Below are 19,841 nucleotides of genomic sequence, written 5' to 3'. Positions count from 1 at the left end.
TTACCTGGACCGGATGGTATACACCCCAGGGTTCTGAAAGAACTAAAAAATGAAATTTCGGACCTATTAGTAAAAATGTATAACTTATCATGAAAATCATCTGATGTACCTGAAGATTGGAAGATGGCCATAACCCCTATATTTAAAAAGGGATCAAGGGGTGATCCGGGAAACTATAGACCAGTAAGCCTGACTTCAGTGCCAGGAAAAATCATAGAAACTGTTATAAAGAATCAAATCACAAAACATTTTTAGGCCGATACAGTACAGTGCGCTCCAACAGAGCGCACTGTTAGCCTGCTCTTAGATGCGCGTTTTCCCTTACCCCTTATTCAGTAAGGGGAGGAAAACGCGCGTCCAACCCATGGCACTTAATAGCGCCCTCTCCCGCAGACTTTACTGTATCGGCCTGTTAGATAGATATGGTTTGATGGGACACAGCCAGCATGGATTTACCAAAGGGAAGTCTTGCCTCACAAATCTCCTACATTTTTTTGAAGGGGTGAATAAAACATGTGGACAAAGGAGAACCAGTAGATGTGGTGTATTTGGATTTTCAGAAGGCGTTCGATAAAATCCTGCATGAGAGGCTTATAAGAAAACTAAAAAGTCATGGGATAGGAGGTGATGTCCTTTTATGGATTGCAAGTTGGTTAAAAGACAGGAAACAGAGAGTAGGATTAAATGGTCAATTTTCACAGTGGAAAAAGTTAGTGGAGTACCTCAGGAGTCTGTGCTTGGACCGATGCTTTTTAATATATTTATAAATGATCTGGAAAGGGTTACAATGAGTGAGGTGATCAAATTTGCAGATGACACAAAATTATACAGAGAAATTAAATCTTAAGTGGATTGTGATGAATTGCAGGAAGACCTTGTGAGACTGGAAGACTGGGCTTCCAAATGGCAAATTACATTTAACATGGACAAGTGCAAAGTGATGCATACAGGGAAAAATAACCTTTTCTGTAGTTACACAATGTTAGGATCTATCTTAGGAGTTACCACCTAGGAAAGAGATCTAGATGTCATAGTGGATAATACATTGAAATTGTCTGCCCAGTGTACTGTGGTGGTCAAGAAAACCAAACAATGTTAGGAATTATTAAGAAGGGAGGATGTCATAATGCCTCTGTATCACTTCATCGTGAGACCGCTCCTTGAATACTGTGTGCAGTTCTGATCACTGCATCTCAAAATAGGATATAGCTGCATTGGAGAAAGTGCAGAGAAAGGGTGACCAAAATGATAGGGCAGTTGTTCCATGCTCCTTATGAGGAAAGGTTAAAGAAGTTAGGGCTGTTCAGTTTGGAGAAGAGACGACTGTTGTGGGATACGATAGAAGTCTACAGAATCATGAAAATACTTGAACAAGTTAATGTAAATCGGTTATTTATTCTGATAATAGAAGGACCAGGGGGCATGCCATGAAGTTAGCAAGTAGCTCATTTAAAACAAATCGAAGAAAAATCTTTTTCACTCAGTATATAGTTAAGCTCTGGAATTCATTGCCAGAGGATGTGTTTACAGCAATTAGTGTAACTGGGTTTAAAAAAAGATTTGGCTAAGTTCCTAGAGGATAAATCCATAAACTGCTATGACAATAACTAATAAGCAATAGTAGCTTGTGATCTATCTAATGTTTGGGTACTTGCCAGGTACTTGTGACTTGGATTGGCCACTGTTGAAAACAGGATACTGGGCTTGATGGACCCTTGGTCCTGACCCAATATGGCATTTCTTATGTTATGTTGTTTTTCCATCACACAGGTACTATGTATCAAATTACATAATTGTCCCAACTCAGGTTGGTCACAAGAGAGCCAATTACGCAGTATGCATTTTTTTGCCAAGAGTAAGACTTTCCGCACCCAAAGTTTTACATATCTGGACCGAAAGTGGTAACCCTGTAAATCATCAAATAAGAGGTTGTACAGCAAAAGCTATGGTTACACCCGTAATCATAGTATCATACGTTTGTACTTCCCTCCAAAATCGGTGTATAGTTAGGACCAGAAGCAGTGGCCTAAGGTTCCAGGTTCTTGACTGCATTTTAAACAGATATTGGAGTCAGTCTATGTGCTTCGAAAGGCCTGTATTTGAGAGCAATAGGCTTGTAATAAAAATGTGAAGTGATTTTTCCCTCAATACTAAGAAGGCATGAGGATACATATTTGGTTGAAATATCCACACCCAATTTTTAAATCCACCCATTCGTTACTGTGAAGAATTCCAGAGGCCTTTATTTTTTCTGCAATAGTTTGTACAGAAATTATACAGAATGCTTACTGGGATCTTCTATGTCAAAGAGATCCAACATCAATTGCTCTAATTATAGATAGAAATAAGTATCTGATGCATCAAGATGAAATTCAGTCACTAACTTCGCAAGCAGTTTTATGCGGGCACCATCCCATACCTCTACAAGTCTCATGCACCCTTCCCTTCCCACCTCCTGTCCCGTACTTTAGATCACCCTGGGATATAACTGGTGTTAAAGAAAATAGGAGATATGTTTATAGAACACCTATTTCCTACCAAGGTTTCTTTCCATTTATCCCATAGTTTCAGAGTGAGAGCCACAGTTGGGGGCACCGCCTTCGGCAGCTTACGACTAGTCCCCGGCAACCACACCACTGTGGCTGGAGATATCGCTCCAGTCAATGCCTTTTCCAAGCCCACCCATCTTTTCTCCTTCCCACTAAGATGCCAACTAACAACCGCCCTTAGCTGTGCCCCTAAGTAATATCACTGGAAACAAGGTACCCCCATTCCCCCTCTGTTTTTGGGAAATAATATAACTCCATATATAATGGAGAAACTTACATTGCCATTGGGAAATCCTGTCTTCCGGAATTAAAATTAGCAGAGTTTGAAACAAATAGCTAATTCTGGGTAATATATTTATTTTCACAATTGAGATTCGCTCAAGCCAAGAAAAGAGTGTTCTATCTCATGCCTGTAGATACTTCTGTATTGCTCCCCATATCTTCTCATGATTCAGTCTATACAAATCTTCCAATTTATCCCCAACCATTACGCCTAAATATTTAACCCCTGCAGTGGCAGTTTTAAAGGGGAATTTACTTCTGATAGTTGCCACCTGATCTGGAGGTAGTGTAATATTTAGAAACTCTGATTTCTCAGCATTTAGTTGATATCCAGAAATATTACCAAATTGAGTAAGTTCTGCCATTATGAACAGCAGGGAGTCAGCAGAGTTCGCCACTGTAAACAAAACACGTTGATAAACATTGACAACTTGTACTCAGCCTCCTGTATCTGCAGACCTTGGATTTCCCTATTCTCCCGAATTTTAATTGCCAAAGGCTCTAAATATAGAGGAAATAACAGCGGCGAGAGGGGGCACCCCTGTCTAGTGCCTCTGCTGATCTGGAAGGCTGGAGAGTACCCACCGTTCACTATTATATATGCACTTGGGTTAAAATAAAGTTTCCTGGCGTGTAGCCAGATGGACTCAGAACGAATGGGATAGTATCCGCGTGCTAGCAGTTGGAGACTGATCTGACGTCAGCACGGGGTATATATATCCCCACAGGAAAGCGTAGCAACTCAGTAATTTCCGTCTCCAAAGCAGTTTGGAGAGCCTGCACGCTAGCTGAGCGTGTTTTCCAAATCTACTTTTCTTTTCTTTTTCTACTTACTAAAACTTCTATAGCATCGAGCCCCGCACTCCTACGGTGATACCCTAAGGTCCCTCCCCCAGTAGAGTTTCCCGGGGTGATTTCCATGATCACCCCGGAGGTGTAAGTCCTCGGTCTGGTGGCCGAATCGCGGCAGGGACACAGCCCCCGGGCGAGGTTCGGGTGAGGCTTTCGAGGCGCCTCGGTCCTGGCGTGGACGAGGCAGCGGGTGCATATCCTCAAACGCGGTGGTGAAGGTACTTGCCCTCTCCCCCCGCAGCCGGAGACCGCCCGGGTTCCAGCCGGGAAGCGCCGAGGATCAGGTAAGGCGTACATCTTTATTTCTGGTCTCCGAGGAGCAGAGGATCGGCGGCGTGGCACGCAGTGGAGGACGCCATTTTGGGGCCTTGTTCAGGTATTGAGCGCCCGTAATAGGCGCGGCTCTATTCCTCCTTGTGCGTATATTGACTTATTGCTGTGTGCATATGCCACTGAGCGTGTATTACTAACCGCCTGTTGATGAAAGCATATTGAATGCCACTGAGCGTGTATTGCTAACCGCCTATTGCTGAGAGCATATTGCATGCTATTGAGTGTGTATTGCTAAACGCTTATTGCTGAAAGCCTATGGAATGCCATTGAGCGTGTATTGCTAACCGCATATTGCTAAGAGCATATTGTATGCCACTGAGCGTGTATTGCTGACCGCCTATTGCTGAGAGCCTATTGAATGCCATTGAGCGTATATTGCTAAACGCTTATTGCTGAGAGCCTATTGAATGCCATTGAGCGTATATTGCTAATCACTTATTGCTGAGCGCTTATTGAAAGCCTTTAAGCGTGTATTGTTGGCGGCATATTGCTGAGAGCATATTGCATACAATTGTGCTGTTTTCATGACCGCCTAGTGCTGAGAACCTATTATTATTTTTGTGCGCCTAATGTACTAAGCGCATATTGCTGCCGCATATTATTCTTATTGTGCGCCCGTTGTATTATGTGCCTATTGCTGCCGCATATTATTATTCTTGTGCGCCCGTTGTATTAAGCGCCTATTGCTGCCGCATATTATTATTGCGCGCCTGTTATATTCAACATATACTATTGCCGCTTCTCTTTCAATGGAACAGAACGCATCAGCATCTTCAGCGGCGGCGCCGCCTGCATCAGGCATTAAAGCCCTTGGCCTCTGCTCTGCATGCCAGCTTAGAGCCACGCACAGTGAAGAGCCAGACTCCCTATGTGCCCAATGTGAGGAGGCTGTGGATCCTCGAGCCAGGCCCAGTCTCAGCCACGGTTTGCTGACAGTTCCCCAGGGGCTACCCCGGATTTAGCGGGCAGTCTCGACCAATCGGGAATCCCGGGGGATCTTGTACCCCGGCGATTAGAGGCTGCTTCCATTTCCTGGGTGGATCTCTTTAAGGGGATTCATGCCTTTGTACAGATGCAAACGGCTTCCCGTCCGGGCCCTGCGGTTCCTGTTGTTCCTGCGGTTCCTGCGGTGGCTGCGACTGCGGCGGCTGCTGCAGCTGCCGCTGCGGTGGCGGCTCCTGCGGATCCTGTTCCTGGACCCTCACGCCCTTATCGTGAGCGGGACCTCCCACCGCTGGACAGTGCAGATCAATCGGACCAGGAGGTTTCACCGGACGAGTCCGAACTCCCGGACGAGGGGGAGCTTCCCCCAGGGATTGAGCCATATAGAACCATGAGGCGGTTCTTCCCCAAGGAGAATCTCTCCGACCTGGTGTCTCAGTGTCTGGCGGAGTTGGATATTACAGGTCCCAGATCTACGGTGCCCTCTGCGCAGAACCCCCTGCTGGAAGGGCTTCGTCCTACAGCCCGCCATTTTCCATTCTTGTAAGCAGCTCAACTGATAGATTTAGAATGGGTGGCACCAGCGGCTTCCTTCAAAGGGGGCCGGGCCCTGACGGGCATGTACCCATTGGCACCGGCTATCCAGGACCTGCTGGCGTGCCCTCAGGTGGACGCCTTGATTAGCGCTGTGATCAAGCGCACTACCATTCCAGTTGAAGGGGGGACGACCCTCAAGGAGCCTCATGACCGGCGACTGGACGACATTCTGAAACAGACCTTTGAGGTGGCAGCTCTATCTTTGCGGATCGCGACCTGCTGCACAGTGGTGACGCGTGCCTGTTTGTCACAGGTTAGGAACAACGCTCCAGCAGTTGACATGGAGTCAGCTCTTTCGTTCCTCACAGATGCTGCATCAGACCTGGTCCGGACAACAGCTAAGGGGATTTCATCATCCGTAGCCACCAGGAGGCAGCTCTGGATCCGGAGATGGTCAGCTGATGCGCCTTCAAAGACACGCCTCACCAGATTGCCCTTTAAGGGCTCTTTCCTATTTGGCAGCGACCTTGATAAACTGGCCAGTACATGGGGCGCCTCTTCAGTGCCTAGACTGCCGGAAGATCGGTTCAGAAGGGGCCAGCGCGCCTTTCCAAGGCCCTCCAGGGGCAGGAGTTCACAGCGCTTTCTTCCTTACAGAGGTCGCTACCAGGCGCCACGTCCTCAGGCCAGGAATCAGTCCTTTCGGACCAAGCAGCGCAAAAGGGGAGCAGGCCCAGGCTCGGGTCCCGGCCGCGCCTCACAATGAGAATCCGCCGATTCATCTGGGGGACGAAGCCATAGGGGGCAGGTTAACCCTCTTCTACCCCAGATGGGTCGAGATCACGTCGGACCAGTGGGTCCTCGCCATTATCCGGGAGGGATATTATCTGGACTTTCATCATCTCCCTCCGGACAAGTTTGTGGAATCTTCATGTCCCAGACACAAGAAGGCAGCATTGGAAGCTACCCTGGCGAGGCTCCTGTCCTTGAAAGCCATCATCCCAGTACCTGCCTGGGAAGTGAATTCTGGACACTATTCCATTTATTTCATGGTACCCAAGAAAGGGGGCACCTTTCGGCCTGTGCTGGACCTCATGTCAGTCAATCGCTACTTACGGGTACCGAGGTTTCGCATGGAGACTCTGCGCTCCGTCAAGGCTGCAGTACAGCCAGGAGAATTCCTCACAGCGTTAGACCTGTCAGAGGCATACCTGCATATCCCGATCCATCCGGATCATCAGCGCTACCTACACTTCAAGGTTCGAGGCCGCCACTTCCGGTTTCGGGCTCTGCCCTTCAGGTTGGCCACGTCACCACGGACATTCACCAAGGTGGTCGTAGTGGTAGCAGCGGCACTCAGGCGGGAAGGAATTCTGGTCCATCCCTACTTAGACGACTGGCTGATCAGGGCGAAATCTCGAGAGGAGAGCCTTCGGACAACCGACAGAGTGATCGCCCTTCTGGAAAGCTTGGGCTGGGTAATCAACCTCAGCAAGAGCTGCCTACAGCCTTCCCAGTCTCTGGAATACCTGGGAGTAGAGTTCGACACCCGGGCGGACACAGCCAGTCTCACTTCCAAGAGAAAGTTGAAACTTCAGCAGCGTATCCAGTATTTGATGGGAGCCAGTCAGCCCATAGCCTGGGATTATCTGCAGGTTCTTGGTCTCATGGCATCCACCCTGGAAGGGGTGCCTTGGGCGAGGGCCCATATGAGACCTCTACAACACTCCCTGCTCTCTCGCTGGAGCCCCCGTCTACGGAACTATTCCACGCACCTGCATCTGCCAGCCAGAGTGCGGACCCAGTTGCGGTGGTGGTTGCAGTCCAACCACATGAGCAGGGGGTCGAAGATGTCTTCACCCATGTGGACTTTGCTCACCACAGATGCCAGCCTGAGCGGCTGGGGAGCACACTGCGAAGAACTCACCGCACAAGGGCGGTGGAACAGAGAAGAGTCAGCGTGGAACATCAACCGTCTAGAGGCCCGGGCAGTCCGATTGGCATGCCTTCGATTTGCTCACAGACTGAAGAACAGAGCAGTCAGAGTGATGTCCGACAACGCCACCACGGTGGCATACATCAACCGTCAGGGCGGAACCAGAAGCTGACAAGTATCTCTGCAGATCGCCCCACTGATGGCTTGGGCAGAGGCGAATCTACAGGACATCTCCGCCGTCCACATTGCCGGGTAGGACAATACCACAGCAGACTTCCTCAGCAGAGAAAGCCTAAATCCGGGAGAGTGGCAACTGTCACCCACAGCCTTCCAGATGATTGAGATCACTGGGGGATTCCGGACATGGATTTACTGGCGGACAAGTCCAATGCTCAAGTACCCAGATACTTCAGCCGCAAGCGTGACCCGTTCTCACACGGAATCGATGCCCTGGTCCAGCCGTGGCCTCCAGGGACTCTGCTATACGCCTTTCCTCCGTGGCCTCTGCTGGGGGCCATCATCCACAAGATTCAGAAACACCAGGGCCTAGTTCTTCTAGTGGCACCAGACTGGCCAAGAAGACCCTGGTACGCAGACATGAGAAGACTACTGGCAGGGGAGCCTCTTCCCCTGCCTCCTCTCCGGGACCTTCTACATCAAGGTCCCATCCTCCACGAGGATCCAGCTCAATTCTCTCTTACAGTCTGGCCATTGAGAGGGCTAGACTGAAGAAAAGAGGTTACTCGGAGCCCGTGATTGATACACTCCTCCGAGCTCGTAAGTTTTCCACGTCCCCTCACCTACGTAAGGATCTGGAGAGTATTTGAGGCATGGTGCGACACTCACGCCACCAATCCACATGCGACCACAATCCCTATTGTGTTGGATTTCCTGCAGGATGGACTTCAGAGGGTTCTCTCCCTCAGCTCCATCAAAGTTCAGGTGGCTGCGCTGTCTTGCTGTGGTCCCAGGAGGGATGGCAAGACCATCGCCAAGCACCCAGATGTTTCTCGCTTCCTGCAAGGAGTCAAGTATATTCGTCCGCCACTAAAGTGGCCTGTGCCCTTATGGAACCTCAATCTTGTTTTGGATTTCCTTGCGGGATCCACCTTCAGACCCCTTCGGGGACTGTCTCTCTGTTCTCTAACCTTGAAGATGGTGTTCCTATTGGCGGTATGTTCGGCACGCCGCATCTCAGAGCTACAAGCACTGTCCTGCCGTGATCCCTTTCTCAGAATCACTCCTGAGGCTATCCATTTTCGTACGGTTCCCTCCTTTCTACCTAAAGTGGTTTCACAGTTTCATCTTAACCAAACCATATCCTTGCCTACCACGGCGGGTTTGAAGAAATCTGAAGAAGGGCGTTTATTACGCCATCTCGACATTGGCAGATTGCTGCCCAGATATCTGGAAGTGACACAAGAACTACGAAAGACGGACCATCTGTTCGTCCTGCACAGTGGGAGGAAGCAAGGTGAAGCGTCCTCGCGGCCCACCATCGCCCGCTGGATTAAAGAAGTTATCAGAGCAGCTTACGTAGAGGCTGGGAAGTCTCTGCCTCTACAGGTCAAGGCTCATTCTACCAGAGCACAAGCGGCATCCTGGGCGGAATCCAGGATGCTGTCGCCTGCAGAAATATGTAAAGCGGCGACATGGTCCTCCCTCCATACCTTTTCCAGGTTCTACCGTCTGGATGTCCAGGCTAGGGAGGACTCAGCGTTTGCGAGGGCGGTACTACATGGTCCTCAGGCAGCCTCCCGCCCAGGCTGGGAGTAAAGCTTTTGTACATCCCATTCGTTCTGAGTCCATCTGGCTACACGCCAGGAAATGTTGAGATTACTACCTGATAATCTCCTTTTCCTTAGTGTAGACAGATGGACTCAGCATCCCGCCCAGCTGCCTGTATACATGGGTTTCACCAATTCAAGGTAAGCCATGTCATCTATTTCCATAAGAGCGTACACTCTACCAGGTGTCAACGCCTGCCGGTTGTGAATGCTGGCGGTCTCCAACTACTATCAATCGGTCAGGGGAATCCTGTTTTCACTTTTCACTGAGCGTCAGTACACACATCCATAACAGTTTTTGCAAGGAAGATTACTGAGTTGCTACGCTTCCTGTGGGGATATATATACCCCGTGCTGATGTCAGATCCGTCTCCAACTGCTAGCACGCGGATACTATCCCATTCGTTCTGAGTCCATCTGTCTACACTAAGGAAAAGGAGATTATCAGGTAGTAATCTCAACATTTCTTTATCCATGTGATAAAATTCTCCCCCATCCTGATCCATGTAAGCACTGCAAATAGGTACTCCCAATGTACTAGATCAAACGCTTTCTCAGCGTCAGGGCCGGTGCAAAAGTATTAGGCGCCCTAGGCGAAACGTCAGCTATGCCGCCCCCCCCCCCCCCCTCGCCTCCACACACAATTAACTTACATTGTGCATTAATGAAAATAACGAAGTCTGTATTTATAACAGAACACTTATTTGACATTTTTATGCCATGTAAACCATTGAGATGATTTGTTTTATCGACGGTATAGAAACTTTTATAAATAAATAAATAAAACTAAATAAAATAAACATAAACCAAAGCTATACTTGTTGCTCAAACATAAAAAGCAGACACATCACATAATATTAAATAATTAAAATGGCAGTCAATCAAGAAAAATAAACTTAAAAAGCCATCTTTACTTACCCCCTCCAGCAGCTCTCTTACTCCTCTTCCATGCAGGCTGTAGTACACACCAGAAGCAGCAGTAGTGGCTAAGCTCTATACTCATGGTCCTCTTCCTTAAGGCCCATGTCTCTCACACACACACCATATCAGTCATGCCCCCATGACCAGTTTCTGTCTCTCACACACCAATCATCTCCCAAACAGTCTTTGACAAACACACCAGTCACCTTCCTAAACAGTTTCTCTCATGCCATACACACACAGGCTTCCCACTCCCGTGTTCCACTTACATATATGGGCTTCTCACTCTCATAATCACTTTCTCTTTCTCACACACACTCACCAGTCTCTCACTCCCATGCTTGTTCTCTCCACATGCACAGGCTTCTCATTCCCATAATCACTTTCTTTCTCTCTCTCACATACACACAAACACACACCAGTCACCTGTTCTGTCTTACATATACAGGCTTCTCCCTCCCATGCTGTGTCTCACACACACCCAGGTTCTCACTCCCATGCTCACTCTCTTCACATGCACAGACTTCTCATTCCCATAATCACTTTCTTTCTCTCACACACACACACCAGTCACCTGATCTCTCTCATGCATACACACACACAGGCTTCCCACTCCCATGTTCTCTTTCAGATATACAGGCTTCTCACTCCCATGCTGTATCTCACACACTCCCAGCTTTCTCACTCCCATGCTCACTCTTCACATGCACAGGCTTCTCATTCCCATAATCACTTTCTTTCTCTCCCTCACATACACACAAACACACACCAGTCACCTGTTCTGTCTTACATATACAGGCTTCTCCCTCCCATGCTGTGTCTCACACACACCCAGGTTCTCACTCCCATGCTCACTCTCTTCACATGCACAGACATCTCATTCCCATAATCACTTTCTCTCTGTTACACACACACACACACACACACACACACACACCCACCAGTCTCTCTCTCATTTCCATGCTCGCTCTCCAGGTGCACAGGCTTCTCATTCCCTGAATGACATTCTCTCTCTCTCTCTCTCACATTCACGTACACACCAGTCACACCGTCACCTTACCAACCAGTCTCTCTCTCATACATGCACACACACACAGGCTTCCCACGCCCATGCTCTCTCTCACATAATCAGGCTTCTCACTCCAATGCTTTCTTTCACATACACCCCCACAACACCAGGCTTCTTACTCCCATGCTTTCTCACATACCCAGAGTTCTCACTTCCATGCTTTTTCTCTCTTTCACACACACACCAGTCACATCCCTGACTGTCTCACACTCTCACACATCAGTCATCTCCTTGAGCAGTCACTTTCATTGTCTCTCACATATACACATACATCAGCTCTCTGACCAGTTTCTCTCAGTCACACACACATGCTCTCGATCAAATACATTCTCTCACTTACACACAGGCTCTCAATCACACACAGGCAGGCTGGCTGCTTCTCTCTCTCTTTCTCTCACTCACTTCCTCCCCCCAGCACAAATGGTAGCTGCAGCAGCCTCCTCCTCCAGCCCCTGCAGGCCAAAAAGGAAGAATCCCATCGGCCGCGGGAGGTCTCATGCTGCTGACTCCTTTCCCGATTACCGGCTGCTTCAATTGCTCGGGGGCCGATGCTGCTGTCGCCGCTATTTTTTTCATGCGGCACCGCTCTTTCTCCTTCCCGCGCATCACTTCATGTTCCGGGTCGGGGGGGGCGGGAGGAAGAAAAGGGCAGCCGCGGATGCCACAGCTTTTTTTTTTTTTTTTGCACTGCTGCCGTTCCCGCTGGGCTTGAACGTGCTGATAGCCCGGCGGCAACGGCAGCAGGGAAGAAAGAGCAGCGGGAGAGACCGGGAGCACGCGAACCGCTGGGGGAGGTCAGATGGGTCTTTTGGGGCGGGCTGCCGGCAGCGGCTCTTTTATTTTTATCGGGGGGGGCGGCGGCTTAATGCAGCTCTTTTCATTTTACCGGGGCAGCGGCTGAGCGCGGCTCTCAATTTTACCGGGGCAGTGCCGCCCCCGGGAAGCTGGCGCCCTAGGCGACCGCCTAGTGCGCCTAGTGCTTCCGCTGGCCCTGCTCAGCGTCTATCGTGAGAAGTCCCATAGGGATCTTAGCTTCCCTAGCCCACCACAGCAGGTCTACCACTCTTCTCACATTGTCAGCGGCTAGTCTCCCCGGTATAAACCCCGTTTGGTCTGGGTGTATCATCTGCCCAGCCATCTTTCCCAACCGTTTAGCCAGAATTTTGGCTAATATTTTTAAGGTCTAAATTCAGGATGGAAATAGGCCTATAGGACCCCGCATAGTGTAGCGTTCCTCCCAGGTTTTAGAAGCACTGTGATTCCCGCTCTGTTAGTGTCCGGCACTATATTACCCTCTTTAAGAAGCTCATTAAACGCTTCAGCTAATGGTTGGGCTACTTCTTCAGCCAATTGTTTATAGAATCCTGCCGTAAAGCCATTGAGCCCCAGCGACCTACCCATCTTCAGCTCTTCTATCGCTTGGGCCACTTCCTCAACTGTTATTAATTTATTCAGGCTGTCCATTCCACGGTGATCTACTCTAGGGAAACTAACCCCTGCCAAATAATCATCTATATTGGCCTTGGTGATAACTTTTCTGGATTGGTACAGTTCCTCATAAACAGCTCGATCCAGTAAAGTGTGCTCCGTCGGAGCGCACTGTCACCCTGCTCTGGACGCGTGTTTTCCCTTACCCCTTATTCAGTAAGGGGAGGAAAACACGCGGCCCGCCCGCGGCACCTAATAGCGCCCTCAACATGCAAATGCATGTTGATGGCCCTATTAGGTATTCCCTAGCGATCCAGTAAGTAAAATGTGCAGCCAAGCCGCACATTTTACTCTAAGAAATTAGCGCCGCCCAAAGGTCGGCGCTAATTTCTTCCGGCGCCAGGGAAGTGCACAGAAAAGCAGTAAAAACTGCTTTTCTGTGCACCCTCCGACTTAATATCATAGCGATATTAAGTCGGAGGTCCCCAAAAGTAAAAAAAAGTAAAAAAAAAAAAAAAAAAAAAAAATTTTGAATTCGGCCCGCGGCTGTCGGGCCGAAAACCGGACGCTCAATTTTGCCGGCGTCCGGTTTCCGAGCCCGTGGCTGTCAGCGGGCTCGAGAACCGACGCCGGCAAAATTGAGCGTCGGCTGTCAAACCCGCTGACAGCCGCCGCTCCAGGCCAAAAGGAGGCGCTAGGGACGCGCTAGTGTCCCTAGCGCCTCCTTTTCCCCGTTTGCACCGCGTCGCCTCATTTAAATACTGGATAGCGCGCACCGGCGAGGGGCCGGTGCGCGCGCCGGGAGAGCGGGCGTTCGTCCGCTCTCCCGCGGACTTTACTGGATCGAGCTGTGAATTGGGAGAATCGAGCCCAAATAAGCTCGTTGACCATAACTATTTGGCCCTGTCTGTACCTGATTTTCAGTATCTGGTTTTGCATGGCCCTAACCTTGAGGGACCTCGCAAGGAGCCTGCTAGCTTTATTGTCACCTTCAAAGTGTTCTTGGCGAATTTTATCTAAATGAAATTCGATGGTCTTGGCATCCAAATCATGAAACTCCCTTCGCACCCCATCTAATTTCCGCCCAAGATTCTGATTGAGATTCCGTTTATGTCTAAGTTCTAACTTTCCAATTTTGTAGAGCAGTGCCTCCCTTTTCTTTTCTCAATCTCTTTTTAAGTGGGAGGCCTTAGCTATCAAAAGCCCCCTAGCTACTGTTTTAAAACATTCCCAGACCATATGCATAGAAACCTTTCCCTTATATTTTCAACCAGATAATGGCTCATCTCCTCCCGCAGTTGTACACAATAGTGTTCATCCTCTAGTATACTTTCATTTAACCTCCAGTGACCCTTAGATTCGAAACTAGATCCTACTCTAAACTGAATCCACACTGCTGCATGGTCCGACCATATGATAGGTTCAATATCGTATTGCTGCACTTTATTTACTAGCACTTTATCAATCAACATAAAATCAATACGAGAATAAATATTGTGAGCCTTGGAAAAGAATGTATAATTCCTTTCGGTGGGATGAAGTAAACGCCAGATGTCAATTAGTCCCCAATCCGACATTAAAGCCTTAAGGTCCCGCTCTGTTAGTTTTGGATGTCTCACCTCCCTTCTCACTATGATCCAAAAATGGATAGCGCATCATGTTGAAATTACTCCCTATGATTAAATGGCCTTCTTCCCACAGTTGAAGGGTGCCTGAGAAGGCTTCCAGGAATTTCCCTTGTCCCTTGTTGGGGCAGTATACATTCCCCAATGTGTATAGATTGTTACCTAGTCGAAATTTTACTATTATTTATCTTCCATTTATATAATAACAGAGATCACATCGACCACCACGTTCTTAGAGAATAGTATTCCCACTCCACAATATTTATTTAACTTAGTGGCTGAGGCAAAAAATTGGCAAGGAAATTGTTGTAACATCATTAAACGTTCATGTCGCTTTCTGATATGCGTTTCCTGACATAATATTACATCTGTATGCATACCCATGGCATCTGCAAGCAACTTTTTCCTCCATATATATGTATTTAGACCCTTAACGTTCCACGAGATTATTTTCAGACTCGTCATCATTCAAAATATACAATCCACTATCCAGCTTTTCCCCCTTAAGATTCTAGCCACGCCAACTAAAGTTTCATATCCCCGAATGGTTTGCCATGTATGATCTATTTTGTACCCCACACAGCATACCCGTTGTTTAGCCAATCCTTCCCCCATCCCCTCCCCCCACTTCCCAACCCTCCCCTCCCAGCACCATTCTCCTTCTCGAGGAATGATCACTCCAATAGCCCCTAGGCACTCTTAACCCGTCCCACTTAGTATAACTACTTAGAAATGTATAGAAAGTACCACTCTCATAAAATCATTCCTTTGAGGAATTTTGTAATCAGCCCTATCTGTCAAGGGATTACCCTAACTGTTCACGAACCGCCAGAGTTGAACAAGAGTCCAATGTAACTGGATCCAGGCTAGGCCAAGTTCAACTATTAGTGTCTTTCGAAGAAGCAGGGCCCCCAGAGCTCTGTCTCAGCCGTTTTCCTCTGGATTGTAGTCTCTGCCATCTCTGATGTGTCCCCTTCTGATCAGAGTTCACCGGTGGGTGTTTGCTATCTCTCCCAGTGGCCTCCAATCCTGCAGTGTGTCCTGAGCTTCATCCACAGTCTTGACCCTGGAGGTGACTCCCCTAATGGTAAATTGTAATCCAAATGGAAAAAGCAGGTTATCGCCGAGGCATAGTGTTGCTACAATATCCTCTTCCGGATTGTGTAGATTGAAAGATCTTGGAACACTTCAATTTTATATCCCTGCCATGTGATATCTTTCCTTTTGCGCGCTTGTGCAATCACCCTCTCCTTCGTACTGTAGGCATGAAAACATACTACAATATCCCATGGCTGATTTCTGCGGGGCTTTGCCAGGGCTCGGTGCGTCCTATCCAGAATTAGCTCTGGTGTCTCCTCCTGGGGATTGTTGACGTACAAGTTGAGGTCGCATATATCTTTTATAACCACGTTGCAATCAGCATATGCCGCCTCCTCCAACACACCCGAAATCTCAAGTTTCCCCTTCGCGACCTATTTTCTAAATCGTCAATCCATTCTCTCAAGACAGTGTTGTCCTCCTGTAGTTTCACCTCCCTTTGCAATTGCTCCGGTCCTTCGGTTTCACAGACCCATTGCTCCACCGCTCCTACTCTTCCTCTCAGCGCCTTATGGTCTCGTCTTAGAACTGTCACCATAGATTTAATTTCTTTCTTTAGTGAGCACATATCCGCTTTAAATTCTCCAAACCATGTTTGGAAGTCGCCATGGGAGAGAGGTAGCGCTGCAACAGTTGGAGTCTGTAGCTGCATATCGCAGCTCTCCTGTGTCAGCGACTCCCGCCGCCATCTTCTCCCTCTGCTAGCAAGACCTCAGTAGGCCGTGAGGTAGTGTTCTCATATGAGAAGTGCTTCAAGTCCACCAATTTTTTTTCTCATCGACATCCTTATTACTCAATGACTGTCGGGTGTTTTTTCGCACAACTGGCAGTTCGATGCTGTAGCTTACCCTTAATAAAACGCAACCCACCTTAATTACGAGTTAAATTGGTCAACATTCGGCCAGATTTATTACCGTTATGGTAAAATTTCACTTTGTAGTATAGCATGGATTTTTGTGCCTGCTTATGCAATAAGGAATTTAGTGATGTCTGGATCCCCAAAAAATTTTTGTTAGAAGAAAATAGGATTATGTTCATACTGGCGCTTAACGATATATAACTGCTTTTCCAACTGTAAAATTTTCCTTGTTATAGCTTAGTTTCTCTCCACTACAAAAGATTTGATGTCACTCTGGAGGGACCACCTTTGCTGTTTCCCAGAACGAGGGTTGCTTCCTCTGGGCCTCATTAAACCCGGAAAACTCCTCCCATTTTTTAAACAGAAAATCACAAAAAGCAATGTCCCTATACAAGTACCTAGTTAATTTTCACAACTTTATAGTATCTAAGGGACGAAAACCTTCCATGTCCACCCAGACCATCGCATAATCTGAAATCTCAATGGGGCCCATGCCTACCCTTCCCACTCTGGAAAAAATGTTGACTACCTATGAGGATATAGTCCAAGTAGGAGATGGTGTCATGCGCCCTGGAAAGGTGTGTATATTTCCTAGTTCTCCAACCATCAACCAGGTCCAAAATGTTACAAACATAGGAACCCCCCCCCCCAGGACTCTGGTCTCCCAGTAGACTTTTACCAGAAGATTGGTCCAAAGTAGGATGCAATACACTGTTGTTGTCCCCTCCCACAATCAGGAGACTCTGAGCCACATCAGCCAGCATTTTTACCAATTCTATAAAGAAAGAATGCGAGTATCTATTAGGACCATAAACATTGCAAATCAAAACTAATTGAACAAATTTAGTACTGTAGACCACAAGATATCTCCCTTCTGGGTCTATCACAATTCATTGAACTTGAAAGGAAATTTGTTTACCAAGCAAAATAGCTATGCTTGCTACTCTGTTGTTAGATTGGGAAGAGTAAACTTCTCCCACTCAAGATTGGCATAGCTTTTGATGCTCAAGTTCAGTCAAGTACTATTTCTTGTATCATCACCTTTTGACTCTGCAGAGCTTGTAATATCTTATACTGTTAATATACAAAACCTATTCCCGAAACATTCCATGAAGCATACCATATGGAAGTAGATGCCATAGAGGTATCGTAACCCATCGAGGCCTGTCTCCACTGCTTATTTCCATTTAATTGACCTGAGCCCCACAGCCTAAGCTGAAGGACATGCCACTTAAACTCCAAGTTAAGTATGCCATGTATGGGAAAACTGGGTAATCTCTTATCAATTTTACCTCCCATCCCCCAACAGTCCCATATAGACAGCTCCGTAAATGAATCCCCAAGATACCCAAGTATCCCAAACCTTCCCCTATATGCTTGTCGCGTTCTCATTATTGTGGATCTCATTATTGTGGATTAGAGGACCGATTACATGATCGGACCCCTCCTTCAAGCCAATAACACATGAGGTACCCAATACAAACAACAACCAACCAGCAAAATGAGAGACAAAAAAAAAATCTCTTGTCATGGTCCTGTGGCAAAACCTTGGATAAAGCAGCTGAGGTTATCAGTATTATAAACCATGTCAGTTATATCTTAATCAGCTCACAACATGTCTCTATAGTATCCTAGATTGCAGATCTTGGGGCCAAGATGCCTGAAACCACAAATCCTCTGGAGCAAGTGGAACCAGATCTGAGTCCAAAACAGAAACTCTCCACAGAGTATTAGAACACTCAAGAAGGATCACAGCTCTCTCCGGATGTGCCCAGTCCTCTGTTTTGTGAGTCAAGCCCTTCATAAAAAGGAACGTGTAATACCGAAATAGTATAAAACCAAAAAAAAAAGGTTCTCCCGCCTGCAAATCAAGTAAGAAGGCCCTCTGTATAAAAGTGACTCCCAGTCAATCAACCTGCTCACTCGGGTTGCAATGAGCACAAAAAAGCAGTAGCACCGTCCACAGAGTCGAATGGACTCACTTGGTTCACATAATTAATCCGCAATTTAGCGGGGTATTACAGCGTTGAATAATATTTTCTTTTCAGCTAACAGGGCACAGTCAGGCGCAAAGGCTTTCCTCTGAGTTGCAACCTTCGCAGAATAATCAGGGAAAATTAACACCATCTCTGCCTTATAGGTCACTGCACCCTGCTTGCGATATGCCTGTAAGATTTCCATTTTATGTGTCGAGTTTAAAAACTTGGCGATGACAGGATGAGGTCGGGATCGTTGTGAAAGTCTGGCCCCCCAGTAGATGGGCCCTTTCTATACAGAGAATGCCATATTTATTGCTTATTGGGAGCACATGTGGCAGCCATTCCTCTGTTTCTGCCAGATCAACGTTGTGGATACTCTCCGGTAAGCCAACAAACCTCAGGTTCCCCCAGCACCATCTGTTTTCCAATTTTTGAGCCTGCCGAGCGCAGTCTTTTTTTTCCAAGGCTTCAATCTCTGCTTCTAAAATGGGCTCTCGATTATCCAAATCTGAAACCTTGCCTCAACATCCTGGATGTGCTTTGTTGAGTCCGCTAAGAGGGTGAATTTAGAGGCGAAGGTGGAGCACTCGAGGGACCTGCCACTTTTGTGCTCACTGGTTTAGGCCGCTCTTTGTCTCTCCTCTGTGACCGCAATGCCATAAAATGTCAGGAACATTTTCATCGCCACTGCCAGGCTAAATATTCCCACTTAGAACAACCATAAAAGAGAGCCTTCATAAAGAAATAATAAGCCAAAATCATGGCAAATTGGAAGGAGGGGATCTGGAGCTACCCAGGAACGCACCCTAGTCCTCCATCACGACACGTGGTCTCGGTGCTGTCAATTATCACCAGGATACTGGTGCGCGGTTTGCCCACAAAAAGTAAAACATCATCCGCAAACAATGCGATTCGGAAAGACTGGTGGCCCACCCGTAACCCCCAAATCTGGGGGTCCTCCCATAGTCGAATAGCTAAGGGCTCCAAGGTGAGCACAAAAAGCAGTGGGGAGAGAGGGCAGCCCTGGCGAACTCCACAATGCAAGTCAAAGGGGGGGGGGGGGGCATTTCACCATTGATCAAAAGACTGGCACTGGGAATTCTGTAAAGAATCTCCACCCACCGTAGAAAATCCCCGCCAAACCCATACCGTCGCAATGCCCAAAAGAGAAAATCCCACGACAATGAGTCAAAGGCCTTCTCTACATCTAAGCTCAGAGGATCGTCACGGAGTAACTAAGGGAGGCGATTAAGCGGTGTACATTACACACCCCTTGTTGGCCCCGGACAAACCCCGACTAGTCACTGTGAACTAGGGAGGGGAGGATGACACTATGTCGCGCGGCCAGGATAGCAGCCAGCAACTTGATATCGACTTTAAGTAAGGAAATAGGCCGATAGGAGCCCACTTGGGAGCACAACTATGACCGAATGATTCAGGGCCAATGAAAGGGCGTTCGTGTCCAGCAATTCATTATAAAAAGTCTGGAGAGGTTTGAGCAGGAGGAATTTCAAGATCTTATAGAACTTGGACCCAAAACCACCTTGGCCTGCAGCCTTCCCCAGCTTAAGCTTCTGTATTACTGCGTAAATCTCCTGCTCTGTGATGGGAATGTTAAGAGCCGCGACTTGATCAGGGGTCAGG

General features: G+C 47.7%; 1 protein-coding gene across 2 annotated transcripts in view; it reads left to right on the top strand.

Moving 5' to 3' along the window:
• Positions 1–19,841, top strand: part of XRN1 (5'-3' exoribonuclease 1) — a 205,025-nt gene that overhangs the window by 129,675 nt on the left and 55,509 nt on the right. The gene's annotated exons all lie outside the window — the stretch shown is intronic.

Source organism: Rhinatrema bivittatum, chromosome 9, assembly GCF_901001135.1.
Source record: "Rhinatrema bivittatum chromosome 9, aRhiBiv1.1, whole genome shotgun sequence".
In the NCBI taxonomy this organism is placed as follows: domain Eukaryota; kingdom Metazoa; phylum Chordata; class Amphibia; order Gymnophiona; family Rhinatrematidae; genus Rhinatrema; species Rhinatrema bivittatum.
Note: the sequence above shows the minus strand (reverse complement) of the source record. Positions and strands in the feature narration are given on the sequence as shown.